This window comes from Agelaius tricolor, unplaced genomic scaffold (assembly GCF_023055355.1).
Source record: "Agelaius tricolor isolate 1412-34295 unplaced genomic scaffold, bAgeTri1.0.p SCAF_11, whole genome shotgun sequence".
In the NCBI taxonomy this organism is placed as follows: Eukaryota; Metazoa; Chordata; class Aves; order Passeriformes; family Icteridae; genus Agelaius; species Agelaius tricolor.
The window spans coordinates 10,978,440-10,991,099 of record NW_027269271.1 but is presented as its reverse complement, the minus strand read 5'-3'; the positions used below and the strand labels follow the sequence as shown (position 1 = coordinate 10,991,099).

Below are 12,660 nucleotides of genomic sequence, written 5' to 3'. Positions count from 1 at the left end.
TGGTGGTGAGGAATTGATAGCCATTAGCCTTCTGCCTCGCATTACCTTTGGCTGAAATAATTTCTTTCTCCCTGCTAGCTGCAAACAGCTGTGGAAATGGATTCTGCTGCCTCTAACTGAGCAGTCCACTGCTCTAACCCTCTGCAGGCTGTTAGCATCACCAGAAGGGTAACCAAAACTCACCTGTTTAAGATACCACTGCTACGTTTTTATTCAGGTAAAAAAATACCAAAAATTCCCAGACCATCCAGGTCAAAGCAGCACAGCTAAAATCAGTGGAGTTATAATGGTCAGACAAGATGATCTAGCCCAAAACCCTTACAAGAGGGGGTTTCTTTACTAGAATTTTGACAAAATTCTAGTAAAGCCTGTATTCTTTTACTCTCAGGAATTCACAGGTCAATGGTTGTTACCATAAAGTGGAAAGGCTCTATTGACAACATATTAGATATCAGCAAGGTCCCATCAATTTCAATATAATGTTGATAAAAATATTGATAAAAATATTGACGGAAAGTTATTGATAAAATACTCCAAACACAATTAGAATAATAGTACAAAACTGAGTAATTAAAGTCAGAAACAACACATTCCGGTATTAACATGCAAATTACAGTTCAATCTAAGCATTTGTCTGTGAAAGTTTCTAAAATACATATTTTTGCTTGATTACTGAGAGATTAAAGCAGAAATGCATCCTCTGGCCTTCTGTTTAAGAGGTTTGTATTGAAAATGAGGTAATAGAATCAGCCAGCATATGCATGTGATTTATACTACTAATGCTTTTAAAAGGCATACTTATTTGAATTTAAACCAAAACAAAAACTTTTCAACAGCATAAGATCTAGAACTAGTTTTGAGCCCATTTTCAATTTATAGTTATTAACATAGTAAAAATAACCCATAATGGCAAACTGAAAAGAACAACTTTCCTCATGTGAATTTCTTCTCAATCTGCCATAACTTCTTCATTTCTACATGAAGAAACTCCATTCCAAACTGGAAAAGGTTTCAAGTTATGCAGTAAACCAGACTACAGTTAAGAGTTCAGAGCAGAGGTCAGAAGAAAAACACCACTCTGTGTCTTATGTATATTTAAGTGTACTTCACAATCCGTGCAATATTTCCATTGCTCTATGATCTGGGATCTATACATAAAAATCAGATTTTCTGAACTGAATTTCAGCTTCTTTTTTTCTAGTTGGGTAGGAACAGTTTTCATCCACAAGTACATATTCACTTAACTTACACATAGTCACAACTAATTTTGAAAAAATGAGACTCGCAGGTTGCACATCCATAAATGCCCTTGGCCAGCAGCATTTTTCTTAAATTGTTTGGCTACCACAACTCAGTGCAGTTCTTCAGATACCTTATATTAGTAGTCTCCAGTCTATCATCATACTGTGGTGCCACCATTTTTTCATTCTTTTCAGAAGAATAAACAAAAGCACAGCAGAGAAAAAGGAACTGAAATTACTGCTAAAAAGGAAAGTAAAGCCGATTTATGCTATTATGCTCTCAAACCTCAGTGTTAACCACACTTCACTGAAACATCAAAATACCCAACAAATAAACCATAACTTTATATTGGACAAAATGCTGCCCAGCACCACAGAATGCTATGCTTGTTAAGGTGATAGCACACAGTATATTATTTCTAAACATTAAATTACTGTATGATTCATGACCGAATCACTGACAATCAAAATACACAGAAGTTAACTGCTCACATATTTGAAAATTTTCTCTCTCTGCTTTGATCCAAAGCCATCAAAATACTTGTTAACCTTTTCTTGGATTTGTTAGAAATTTGAATCAACCTCTCTGTCGTATTTGCCTAGTAAGCCAGAAATTGCTGATTAGTGCAATGCATTATTGCCTTTGTGTCTGTAGAACCAGTGTTGCTGGGAGTTAGCTTCTGTGTGTGGGGGTCTGCATGAGTGATCTGTATAATTATTCTTCCTAATTAATTCTGTGTTTCTTCACTAAAGAGAATAGACTGATAAAAGGTGACTGGGACCATAAGATAATATAATCCACAGATAAACAGGGACATGATGATTACAGACAATAATTAATAAAAACAATATAATACAACTGAATTTACTGTTCTACAGTGGCTGTAAAGAACCTGGAAACTAGAAAGCAAAAAAATATGCCTCAGTCTTGTATATGAAAGCTATTGACTAGGAATTGGGCAGAGTCAGTTTTGAAAGTTCAACAGCACTTTTAAAAATGTGTATTCAGTCTTAATGAGATTAAAACAAATTTAAGATGAAGCTACAGTACCTTTCAGGTTCTTTTCAGAATGCTAGTCTTGTCTTAGCAAAAAATACAGCTTCCACACCTTTATGGTAAATATAAATAGCTTTGGATATATGCATATACACATTTGTATTACCCACATTTAAATCCAACCATCCAGAGTGCAGAAAGGAAGGTTCTGAAGATCAGCCTCTGAAATGTTAAGTGTTGAGCCCAGTTTGCAACCAGAGGAATAGTAAAACAAAGAAAAAACCAGACCAAAGATCCTTAGAGCTCCCTCCTCAGTAGTGGCAAACAGAGTCTGCTGAATTGCTCCATTCACTGAGTTTTCTGTATTTAAACATGTTGCTGTTCCCAAACCAATACACCCAACTTCAGTGGGATGGAATGGACAATAAACAACAAAACAAAAAAATTATTTATATATGCTGATGCTAATCTCACTTTTTAAAGCACTTCATCCATCCTTAGCAAGAGACCTCTCAAATGACAAAAAAACAGCCAAAATCTTGCCAGGCACTAACTAGCTATGTCTTTGATTGCACTGTTTGCAAATCTATAATAGCACTTCTTCCATCTGTTCTGCAGTTTCCTTCTATACATTCCACTTTCAAAATGAAATAAATTGCTTACAGGTTTGTTCCAAAGACCTCTTCCAAAGAGGTCTTCCGGCATATTGGCTATTGTGGACAATACTGTAAAATTTGGACAAAAATAATAGAGCCTTGTATAGGAAAAAAAATTTAGAAGAGCTGATAGGATTTTCAAGGGAACATTTTAAAGAAATATATACCACTAACAAGTCAGCAAATGACTGGTTCTTCAACACAACATACAATTAGTTTATAAAGCTGCTTTGTTTAAAACCCCAGTGTAAAAAAACTAGCTGCTTTTCAAAAGCAGAGTTAAATGGAATTCCACACATTATCTATAATATTTTTATGGCAAAATTATCCATAGTTTCTGAAATCAGAGGAAAAAGTTCCCTGTTACTCTAGGTATGACTCAGCAAAATAGTTTGGAAGTTGATTTTAAAAGGCACAGATCCCCCTTGAAAGAAGTTCAGAATTATCCGTTACTTCATAAAGGTGATGAGTCTTGTTTTGCTCAACATCCCCTAGAGAGGAGCAAACATTGAAATAATAGTCACAATTTATTTATTTTAAATATATATATATATATATATATATATATATATATATATATATATATATATAAAAAGCCTAAAATACATGTTAACAGTTTACATTACATAGAACACGACTATTACAGAATTACAAGTCTTTTTCTGATGCCAAAAAGAAATGAGATAACAACTAAGGTCCTTTAGGAAAAAATATTCCTCAAGAAAAATAACATTTAATGTTTTTTTCACTGGGTAACTAGTTTGGGTTTTTTTGTTTAATTAGCCAAGCATTCAAAACGGGATCAGATTAGAATTATTTTTATGGCAAACATTCAAATTTGTTTTAATGTTTGTGTATGTGCATGTCTGTTTGGAACTCATGTAATACAGCCAAAAATGAGATTTCCTTTCTGTTAAATTAGGACACTGCCATTATTGTTCTTATTGCTTAAGCATGGCACTTAAGCCCACAGTTATATCTAAAATGCCATTAACTCTGTTAGGCACTATTACTGTTACTATTTAGCAAGGGCCTGACACTTCAAAGGGCTCAGTAGCTGAGCAAATCCTCCAAACACTGTTGGAATTAAATAACATGGCACTGATGAATATAATATGAATATAGCTCATGTTTCTTTCTTCATTTACAAGATGCAGTGAGTCAGAGAAGTAGCACTTTCTGACAGCCTGCTCTGCAGTGAATAGTGAGCACTGAGTCACCCACACCACCCCAGCACAGCATCCTTTCCACTTGATATTTGCCATTCTATAATTAGAACAAACGACATTCTTGGGACACACCAAAATGCTTTTAGTTAACTTTCTGCTTAAAGCCATTTACAGAGTCTTTACTGTTCCTGCCTCAAAAGATAAGGTACACAATCATGACCTGTGCTATCTCCACTTTAGAGACAGACCTATTATTATAAAAGTAAATGCCACCCACTTGCTAACACTGGAGACTAATTAACTCTGCAATGGCTGCTTACCAAAGAGGGTAAAAATCACACTTGCCTGTACCAGCAGCTATCCTAGAAAATCAGGAGGATTAGATAATACTTTGTCTTTACTGATCCTCTCCATTCCTTTAATTTTTATTTCTTTTTATTTTTAATTTCAATGTGTTTTGCTTATAACTATAATTTAAATACTGGTTTTTGTAAAAGTATAGAAGTTCTCTCTATTCTGGTTCTCTCTGGTCACAAATCCATTTCCTGGAAAAATACTTTGAAATCCTTTTTATTTGTTCATCATCTGATTCATGTTTTGAAATTTTCTCTTTTAAAAGCAAGTCAGCTTGATTTCAATAGCTATACTGAAAACTGAAAGGTATATAGATTCATTAACCACATGGTATTGAAAGGAAATCTTAAAATCTCAGGTATTTAGGACAAATTTATTAAAATAAAAGTCAGTAACTATAACTTTAACTTGCACTTCACCATCTACATATCTGTTTAAACCAAACTTGCTCAGTTTGAGAAAAAATTCCAAAAGGATATCAAATAAATATACAACTCATCCAAAGAAAAAAAACTCAAAAAATTAATGGCCAAGGCTCCCAACCCCAACAAACACATACCTAGAGGAAAATACATTAGTTACACCAGCATCAATTAGAATTATGCAGGTCAATTAATTGGCATTGGGAATAACAGCCTAAACAATTTGCAAAAAGTCTCTGAACTGGCTGTAAGTCAGTGATGTGCTTTGGAACTTCCTCCTTTACTTACATGACTTTCTGTCCCCAGCAAACAATGAGCAAATTAGCTTGTCCTGATTCTCGAGAACAGCCAGCAGCAGGTAGGGCATGAATACAAACACTTTAGAGCTTCAGTTCTATGAACACTTTTAATGAGAACTCTTTTCTTTTTCTATCTTACCATTTTTTTCATGTCTAATATTGAAACCTTTTGAAAAACAGAAATGGTTTTTATGCAGGACACAGCTGTTCAGAAATGGACCTCAGTCACTGCTGGCTTCAGTGATCAAGTGAAACACATCTCTGCTACCAACTGAGCTGGTGGCTGGATGTAAAGAAGTCTTCTTTTTGTTGTTCTGGTGTTATGTCCCAGCTCTGTAATACATAAAGAAACAAGAGAGTTTAAAGTGTACCACATTGCTGGTTTAGTAGGACTTGCATGGTAGAGCAGAATTGCTAAAATGTCCCTCTGTTGCTACAAGCTCTTGCTGTAGGGACCAAGTGGAAACAGGGAAGGATGAAGAGGATAAGTGGAGGGGTCCAACAGCTGGGATGTGCCACCAGCACCACCCTAGAGCACCCATCTTGTCACACAGTTACAGGAGATACAAAAGAGCTTCAAAGAAATGGTGTCCCCACAGATTCCAGCAAAAAGCACAACACGGCTGCAGTGTAGGAAGGGAAATTTTAACTATGAGGTTCTGCTTGCCTTATCAAATGTGATAGTTGAAGTCATACAAGAGTCACCCAGACATGTCAAGCTCTCCAGAAGGCCCTGAGATACAAACAGGAATGACTTAGCAATTTTTGACCTGTTTTGTTTTTTTTTTTTAAAGCAGAACATATGGCCTGTGAAGGCTCCTTCTTCCTTTGGATCTAGTCCAGCAGTCAGGCAGACGAGTTCAACCTTGCAATTAGGGCATCATTGCCAGAGAACAAGTGCTAAAGCTCTCCCTTTGCTGCTGCTACTGCCAGTCTCTTGGTCTGTCACACATGACCTGGCTGGGGAGCACAGGCTGTCCCTGTCCCATCCCTACAAGCTCCTCCAAGAACTCTGAGCCCCCTCTGAGCATCCAGAGAGTCAAAGCTCCCTACTCAGAAATCCACACTCGTTTGCATTCCTCACACTTGATATTAATAATAAGCCACCCCAAGGGAATCAACCCAGCCTAAAATTCTTTCATACAAAAATCAAGTGGGATCATATATTTATTTCCACTGTGGTAAATTTTGTGGCTAACTGATAAATTATTTCATATAGATTACGAGTTCAGGTTTGCTGTCCTTTCATGGATTATACAAATCAGCATAGACACACATACAAGTGACAACAGTAACCATAGCAGCAATAAAACTGCATCTGAAACAGTAAAGAATTGCTATTGTATAGGATATTAAAAAGTAAAGGGATCCCTTACTATAGTAATAAACTGTCATTTATTCATCACCTATTGAAAATTATTTTTTACTTCTCAGAAATATTCCATCATTACAAGATTGTGATTCCAATCATGGAAGAATCTTTTTAAATTACAAAATTCTTCATTCAGGCCAGAATTTTATTTTCTTACATCCTGGAAAATATACTATAAATTTTCTTTACTCTTGAAATCAGTTGTCAATTAGTCCTGCTCAGTTAGATTTCAGTTGGATGAAGAAAAAAAATGCCTATTTTCTGGCAGGAAAATAGGCATTTGACACACCTACAATTCTAATAACTAGATTAGTTCTGTCAACTTTGACTTGAGCTAAGTGACAGATGCTGTTTCATCTATACATGATTATCCAAGGGCACACTGGGGACACTAATTAATAAACAGGGAACAAATGTTAGTGGCTAACTCATATAACCAGACCCAGCAAGGAAAATTAGTTTCTTTAATGTTTCACTGAAGTTTATAAGAAATCAATAGCAAATACTTTACTTATGTAGGAACTCAATGTTGTAGACAATAGGGTTGGCTTGGGCTATAAATAAAACTAATACTTCAATATCTTTGGGTAAGTAATTTCATTACATATTTATACAGCATTAACTATAACAAAAAGTCCATCTAGATAAGATCTGCGGGTACTACAAAATATATGAATATATGAAAAACAAGAAATTAGAAACAAGCTACTACTCTCTAAGTACTTAATTTAAAATAATTTGTTTACTTGGTATAAACTTGGGTTTCAGGTTTTTTTTTTTATGGCATATCTTTAATATCTATTAACATAATTCTTATTTATAATTAAGAATCTTATTTTCTTTCAAGTTTGTCCCCTACAAATTGTGTTCCTATTTTTTCTTCATGGAACACATGTAAGTTCTATTAATAAGAGTTTAGCCTGTACATGAAGGGAAGGCAAAACCCTTTTATTTTGAACATTTAATTAAAGTTCTTTAAAGAGTTTCATATGTGTTATAATGTGCAAATTATTTTCATGCCTAACAACTCAAAAACTTGGAGGGAAATGATAGAAATTGTCATTCTGACCCTTAAGACTGTGCATACAGGTTCACAAACAGTCCAGATTCATGTAGCTACAAAATCAGGGCACAGAGATTGATGTAATTAATTTCTTGAGAGCTTTCCACATTTCATCAGTTCACCACTCATAACAGGTTCTCCAAACCAACAGTTATGCCTTATTTGGCTGTAATAGACAAGCTGTATTTGGGGCTCTGTGTTTTCAGCCTACATCAATGACTTACCAAACACATATTTCATGATGAACACCTTAATTTCTTCCTTGTAGAATGCTGGCAAGTGACACATAGCAGAGCTCTTAGCAACAGTGTGTGCATGCACACTGAGTGTTGTAGCAACCTACGACAAAAATAAAATTATAGTGGAAATAACTACGTAGGACTGAATGACACCCAGAGAGTAATTGAGAAGGGACAGCTTGGTGATTCAGTGAGAGCTGAGCTGTGCTTTGTACATTGTTCTTGTGAGGCAAGAGTGGCTGCCATTCATCATTCTGAAATCAGGCTGAGAAACCATTTATCTGACTACATCCTACCCTCTGCTACTGCCTCATCGTGGGGCTGGAAGGAGCCTCTGGAATCTTTTCTCCTTGCTGCTTTCATGCAAGGGACATTAAAGGATCTTCCCAAGCATCCTCTTAGATATACATCTGCCATGTGATCTATGCTCAGGAGTTCCCACACCTAGCTAAAGGAGTTGTAGAGCATATATGGGCAGACAGGCTGTGTAGTCCTCTCTGTAGAGGAGAGCCTTGGATGGCCTTTAGCAGTTCATTAAAAATTACAACTCATTCCACAGAATTCACAGGCAACATGGCTATTGTGAGATTTAGTGTCCAAAACTCTCCAGGCAGACCACTGCTAGCCTAGGAACTGAGGTAAAGCTGACCTGATAACAAAAGATTTGATACCTGCATTCAGTCCCAGTGAGGCATTTTGAGAACTGCAGGGTGTGCGAGGAAAATCAAAGTGAGGATTCACTCAATCTACAGACATGCATCATATACAGACATGATAAAGCCTCTCAGGGGATGAAACAGATTCATTCTGCATAATTCCTGGAAGACTTAAGGAGTGGCTGATGGAGGCCTGAGAGAAGGCAAGAAAAGATGGCCATGTCCTAACATCATTGAAGAATAATGGGAGACTGCAGAAAACAACACAAGAATTAGGACTGCCCTATGGCTATGCACCACATCTGATCAAATTTCATTCAGCTGTAGCTTTACTCATTGTTGTTGGTGTCACTTAGCAGATTTGGAAGCTATGGATTATAAAATCACACAGTAGTTGACTCCATTTCCACTTAGAAATGCCATGAAAAGCTGTAATTTACTCTAACCTTGGGGGCTCCCTGTCCCCCTCCCTTACAAAGCAAAGGGTAAGCAGTCAAAAGGATCTCAGTCAGTAGGCTCAGCACATGAACATCCCACAGCACTATCTAATCAAATATTTGAGCATCATGCTCTTAAAATTTGCTCAGACTGTGAAGGACATTTGATATGTTTGTTAAATTGTTTGTATCTACTGCTGGCAATTTTTAGCTGTGGATTTACTCTAAAAACTTGACACTGAAGTGAAGTCACAGGAAATCTGGATGTTGACATTGGCAATAACAATACTCGTTCTAAAGTGGGAATAATAAGGATTATATATATCATTATTATTTGACCAAGTGTTGCTCACCTGAATTCCTATGTGTCTGTTCCAACAGGAAACCTTTTTTCCCCCCTTGTAATATACCACCTAAGTCCCTAAGTTGAGACTCCAATTATTTATTTTCAGCTCTTTTTGAACCAGTAGTTAATCTAAAAGCAAATATGTCCTTTAATTTTGTTTCTGTGTGAGAGCTGGGAAGCTAAATGTTGACCAAATTTATAACTGCCAAAACTAACAACATTTTAAAACATTGACATAAGGGAAAGGAATAGGAAACCATTAGGACATATCCCTTAACCACACTGCAAAGGACAGAGGAGAAAGATAAAGTGTTTGAATTGGAGAAAACAGGTTCAAGCTCATGTCCTCACAAGTGTACTGGCCCTATCTCTTCATGCAGGAAGGGTACATAAAAGGGATACATGAAGATTACAGCATCTGTGATAAAAGAATTTGCTAAAAAGATGCCCAAGATTGTCAGAATTACTACTGTATTTTTTTCACATCTAAACTCTTAATGATACATATACAGTTGTCTCTGTAACTACTGCATTCACAAATTCATTTGCAAAATAAGGCCTTATTCTCTACAAATTAAATGCAGTCCAGTGGTATTTTTGATAAAAATTCCAGGCAGTCTGAAGGCTGCTGCACAGCCTACGCAGCCCTCACCCTGCAACATAGTCTCTCTATAGCACTACAGCCATCTTATCCTCTGGAAGCCAAGGGGAAAGCAAAGCTCTCCTCTTTCCCCACCATGCATACCATTTCCTCTAACAAGGACAGTGTCTCCTTTTGAAGTTTGATTTACAGGTGCTATAGAGCCATTGTGCTGACTGCATGTCAGTCTCCAAGGAAACAGGTAGCAGATATATTCTAGAAGCATCCCAAGAAGAAAAGAAGTGTTATCAAAAGTATTCTCAGTATAACCTCTGCTATGAGTAGAAGCAGAGTTCAAGGTCTTCTCTTGAATGGTTGAAGGATGCTGTGTTCAAATAAAAGGCTCCTAAGGAAATAATAGCAGGTCAAGCTGTGGATCTGGCAGTTGTGCAGTCTCCATTTCTGAAAGAGTTGGAGATTGAAAAATAATCTATTTAAAGTTTTAGAAAATCTTGATATATGCTATAAATCAGCCACATTTTAGGCTGGCATCTCCTCTTCCTACTTAGCAATTTGTGTAATACATTGTCTTTTGCTGCAATTACACTTCTCAGCCCAATCCATACCCTCTTGCCCATCTGTATTTAAAAGTTGATGCTTAACCTCTGCCTAGATTTTTTCTCACTCATTTAGAAGACTGAAGCACAAGATATTGCATCTCAGCTGTCTCTGCAGCCCTCTGCTCCCAGCAGCCAAGCAGAGAGGTGCCCTTTAGCCAGGACAGACAGTGCAGCAGCAAGACTCTGTTGTTGGAAAAGACATCACATCAAAGTGTGCACTTCCATGATCATTAAAAATTGTCCGTAGCATTTTTTAAGTATGTACAGTAGAAGCAATGTCATACCTGAATTTGAAATGAAGAAATAAATTCCACTCTAAATTCCCATCTGAATAAGGTGTGCTGACTTTTTTTTTTTGTCTCAAACAAGTAAGTATTATTTTTACTTTGTGAGAGTTTTATCCAAGAAGAGCTGAACTAATCCAAATCTGAAGTTACTAAAGAATTTTGGGAACACATTAAATTATTTGTATTAATTAGCATGACATTTTAATTATAGTTGCTGTTGTACAGAAGAAACAAAGCTTCTCAACACTGAAGGTCATTTTCTCTATTTGAGGCACAGTTCAGTACAAGCAAACAAGAGACCATAGCAAACAAAGCAAGTAAAAACAGAAAATAATTCCATGAATGATGGATAGTTTTGTTCCCAGCTTGGATCCAAGTGGACCATGCTAATTCCAATAATTTCCACAAAATAATTTAATTTCATTTTATTCAGAAGTTGCCATTTCCTAACCCTCTCTACCCAAGTATGAATCTGAATAGACACATACTTGCAAGAAAATATCTGAAGACTGAAGAAGGAAGATTTAGGCATTAGCAAAGTTCAAATATGATAGTAAATTAATGGCACTGACTAGGAGATGAAAAGAGTTAAAGAAATTTGTCAGAGAAAAAACAGTTAAAGTAATCAAATATAAATATTGCTGGCAATTCTTTTAGCATTTTTCTACTATGAAATCAGGGAAAAAAAAAACCAAAAAAAACATGTCATGGACTTAAGGTGTCATTTGCCCCTGTTGTACTGCTTATCTTCACCTTTCATAATTATGAATCCTTAGGATACATATAAGCAATAACTTCAGTCACTCTCATCAAGAAATGAAACTGTTGCAATATCACGTGGCCAATCTGTAATTTTCTACAGTAATTCTATCAGACCCAGAAATGAAACAACTCTAAGTTGGCACCATGGAACCAGAGTTATCACTTTCTGTATACAGAAAAAGATCCTTTTACCAAATAACAACCATGCATGCATTTTAACCTGGCTTACATTTTCTTCTCAGAATTGGCAGTAGGACAAAAAAGTATTGACAAGACAGTCCTGCCAATACTTGTTCCCAAATCACCTACCTTGCAGGACACCATCTGCAGTTACCATTGCATTATTCTCCCATTATGAAATATGATTTAACACGACATTGTGCAACACGAGAATGTTTTCAAATCCCTCTGCTACCCTTTTGAATTTCTTATTGAATTTGTCCTGCATTTGCCATATCAATAGACCTTTGTTATTTGATGTTAAAGCATTTTAGGTAAACACAGATATATTTTTCTATTGATTTCTACATCCCACGTGAAAACCAAATTAAATTTAAAAGATTCTACCAAATGTTAGCACTTCATGTGATATTTTATGCTCAAAAACGTGCATCCAAAGTAGACAACAAAGACACACTGCCAGAGATAAAATAGAAAAAAAAAATTTAAAAGCTTTTTCATCATGATTTGCATCAGTTTTTCTCTTTTCCTTGGGAAACCTTTTGCAAGCAAAGAGACAGGTGATGAGAGTTTGATATTCATATACATAACAGCATCAATGTATAGCATTTTACTTGATAGAAAGAACAAGTCTGTCTCAGCACCAGAGCAAACAGAAAGGGAGTCAGACATGCTTGTTTAGAATCATGCCCAAGTGGGGAAAGCACAGAAGATCAGATATTCACAGGGCCTAATCTAGTAGAATACAAAATACATTCTGAGAAATTGCCTATTGCTCCTCTATCTGAAAGGTGATCAAGCCTCTAAATATCAAAGGAATAAAAGAGCAATGTGCAAATTTACCAAAATCAAATTCTAAGATCTACAGTGAGGGAGACAAATAGGGAGCAGAAAGTAATTTTCATCATCTGGCAAGGATGCAGATTTATGTCAATACCTGAAAACATTCTCCTAACAGTTTGAAAAAATTAAGTATTAGT

At 36.1% G+C, this 12,660-nt stretch overlaps 1 long non-coding RNA gene across 1 annotated transcript in view; it reads right to left on the bottom strand.

The window, feature by feature from the left end:
• Positions 1-522: 522 nt before the first annotated feature.
• LOC139594262 (uncharacterized) overlaps positions 523-12,660 on the bottom strand; it is a 172,925-nt gene continuing 160,787 nt past the window's right edge. The window contains exons 20-22 of the long non-coding RNA XR_011680566.1: positions 7,798-7,912; positions 5,278-5,471; positions 523-3,385 (exon numbers count right to left, since the gene is read on the bottom strand). This is a non-coding gene — a long non-coding RNA (uncharacterized lncRNA). The remainder of the gene's footprint in view (positions 3,386-5,277; positions 5,472-7,797; positions 7,913-12,660) is intronic.